Genomic DNA, 3,455 nt, shown 5'->3' on the forward strand with positions numbered 1-3,455 from the left:
TGACTTATTTCCACCCAGCCGACAGCCTGGCCGTGGAGAACGGTCCCTAACTGCGGGGAGAACGGAGCAGGCTTCCCCGGCACAAGGTAGAGTGCTTGCTCTGGATGAATGGAAGGCTGAAGCACATTGGGAGAAAGGACGGACCTGCCAGTCTGCGGGTTCAGTGTTAATTTCTTCTCCATTGTTGCTCTGCAATGTCATGGTTAGTCTTTGTGGTATTCGTATTGACCCTCCTCGACTGTGATTGGATGGCTGGGTAAAAAGTGACAGTGATGAGCAGCTGCAGTGTTTTACCCAAAACTGAATATTTTTCATCTCTCAGCAACGGCAATTTTTAATTTTATTTATTTATTTTTAATTTATAAACCTTTATTAATCCCCCTGAGGGGAAATTCAATTTTTTCACTCTGTTGTCATTAACACACAGGTCCGAAATACACACACATGCACAAACAGGACCTATACATGCACAAAGTGGAGAGATGTCAGAGTGAGGGGACTGCCTTGGTCAAGCGCCCCGAGCAGCTGGGGGGTTCAGTGCCTTGCTCAAGGGCACCCCGGCAGCACCCAGGAGGTGAACTGGCACCTCTCCAGCCACCAGTCCATGCTCCGCATTTGGTCCGGACAGGGACTTGAACCGGCGACCCTCCAGTTCCCAACCCAAGTCCCTATGGCCTGAGCTACTGCCGCCCAATTATGAGTAGTCACTGAGTGGCTGACTTGTGTAGCATGCTCCTGATGAGATGATGGTGTCATGGAGGATCTCCTCTCAGACCTGGATCAGGGCATTAGTGAGCTCCTGGACAGTCCATGGGGGTACTTGTTGGCATTGAACACACAATACATAACGTCCCATAGGGGCTCAGTCGGATTTAGTTTGTCATCAATGCCTTCGTTATCCAGAACTGCTCACTTGCGTTGCCATTGCACCTGTTGTTACTTTCATTTGCAATAAAGCAGGTAAAACTGATTCACAATCACTTGTGCTTCCTAAATGGACAGATTGATATCCCTGAAATTTAACTGACTTGGTGTTATACTGTGACCACTAAGTGTTCCCTTAATTGTTTTGAGCAGTATGGTTTAACACTAAAAACCCATCAAACATATGTTCTGTCATTTATTTGTCATAATTCTTGGCCAAAAATGTGGGTTATGTAGAATTCAGTTAAGAATTAAATTTCGTGTTAGAATAAAACAATACAGAGTTACGCTTATTAATCAGAAATCAGTCAGCTCAGTAAGAGCAAATCACAGTCGCTCTCCTGAAGTTTGACATTTGTGTGCGCTGAACTGCCTTCAGTGGTCCATTGTCTTGGTCGAGCTCATGTCCCCCGAGCTAGCATGGTCATACTCATGCTCCAATTCTGTTTCTGAATAATCTGATTGATCACTTTGCATAAAATTACAGTCATCGTCATCATTCGCTTCAGGCGCATCTTCATTTTCAGAGAAACTGTCATCAAAACCCTCCAGCCCTGCGGCATCATGTGACAGTACAATAAATAAAAGATCTCTTCATCTTTGTGTTTGTCTCCAGCTTTTTATAGAAAAACATCAGAAAAAAAAGGATTTTTGACACCAGAACTTAAATACAAAAAATAGTTTGAGGCTTAATGGGAAAAAAAAAGAATAAATTAAATGGGCTGTATTATGGTCCCTGGTCCTATGTGTTTAAGGGTTTAGGTTGATAGGTGACATTAAGTTAGGTGCTTTAGAGTGAAGCAGTCTTCAAAATCTAATTGAAAAGTCAGACATAACATTTAATCACACATTCTTTTATATCTAATTAATTCTCCAGCTCTTTTATCACAGTCAGAAGTATCCGCAGAGTGATTCCTCCTGTCATGTGAATCACGAACTCGATGCTTCTCTTGAGTGTAAATCTGAGACTGAGACATCCTCTTCAGCATGTTTATTGTAGCTTTAAAGGCATCGTTTTTTGAATCTCACAAAGCAGGGATTCTCGTTGAGGATCTGAACCTTGTTTGTACCCGATAAACTGAACCGGGAAAGAGTTGAAAGGAAGTGCAGTATGATATGACAGCCTTCATATCCCCAGGGAAATCGAGCCAGCCTGGTGTATCGGCCGTAGTGAGAGCAGCGTGCCCTAGTCCACTACAAACACAGGAAAACTGAGCTTTTACTTTGTGCAGGCTCTTTTTCATGTGCCTCCAGCAGAACTAAGGATAAAAAAAAACCTTGACTCGTGTGAGAAAAATGCACTATGCATTATGTATGATGGTTGTTTTCTGAACCATTTTGTTTCAAGGATTAAGGCAAACTTCAAAGATACCTTTTTTCTCCCCCTCTCCCTTGTTCAACCAACAAAAGTAAAATGCCCATTGCTTGTATAAATGGTCCAGTTTTTTTAAATAACACAGACATTTCATAATATTATCTGGAAAAGTGAGGTTGTGAATCAGTCACAGCCAAAACATGAAACGTGTTCTCATTTTTTTTTTTCTCTCCTTGACATCTACTGAGTCGGAGCTGATTTATACCCGAGAGAATAGTTTATTGTGGTTGGTTGCTACAGATCTCTTCTGGCTCGTGTAGAGAATTACAGCAGCAGGGAAGATGGTGATTAATCATCTGATGTTATCAGCCACTCCCTAATGAAAACAAGTTACATCTTCTCTTGATCATTTCACTCATTTCAGTCCGCCTCCGTTCCTCTGTGGGTATTGATATTTTTCGGTCAATTGTAGCAGTAAAATAAGCCCCCTGTCTGATTCAGCAACTTTTCCCCATAAATATCAGTGATCAATGGCCATCAGAGCAGCAGGGCTGTTGCTGTTGGACATTAATGCCGTCACAGAGAAATATCAGCACTCACCGAAATGATGACAGGATGTAATCCTGAAATGGACAGCAGGGGCGGAGCATTATGTTTGTACCATTTCCACTTGATCAAAATAATTTTTGCTTGTATATGCATTTCAGAGACATTTATGTTTTTATGCATTATGTTCTTTTATTGTAATTGATGGCCTCTACAAACAAGAGATTAAAAACATAATGGATTTGTTTCAGGAAACAGATGGATGTGCTGGAATATGGCTTGGCCTCCTTCCAGTCACTTGTTTTTGTCATTCATTTGTCCGTAAATCGCCACTTATTGGTTTCCGGCAAAATAAAGGAACACTGCATCTTTGTACGACACTATATTCCAGTATTTTCAAGAATAATTTTAATAAGTTTGTCTTGTTTGCAAAAACCCCACACACTGGCGTCACAGCTCCTTTTGATTTCATTAGCAAAGTTTTGACCAACAAGTTTTCCTCAGTTTCATACTCATGGGAAATAAAGGTTAATACTGTATAAAGATGAGCAGTGACATAATCACATTATCAAGATATCCTCATTGCAAGCAAAAAAAAATAAAATAAAATAAACACATGAATGGACGTACAGGTAAAACACAGTTCTTTTTCCGTGTCACCGAGGTAAAT

This window comes from Epinephelus lanceolatus, chromosome 3 (genome assembly GCF_041903045.1).
Source record: "Epinephelus lanceolatus isolate andai-2023 chromosome 3, ASM4190304v1, whole genome shotgun sequence".
Taxonomy (NCBI): Eukaryota; Metazoa; Chordata; class Actinopteri; order Perciformes; family Serranidae; genus Epinephelus; species Epinephelus lanceolatus.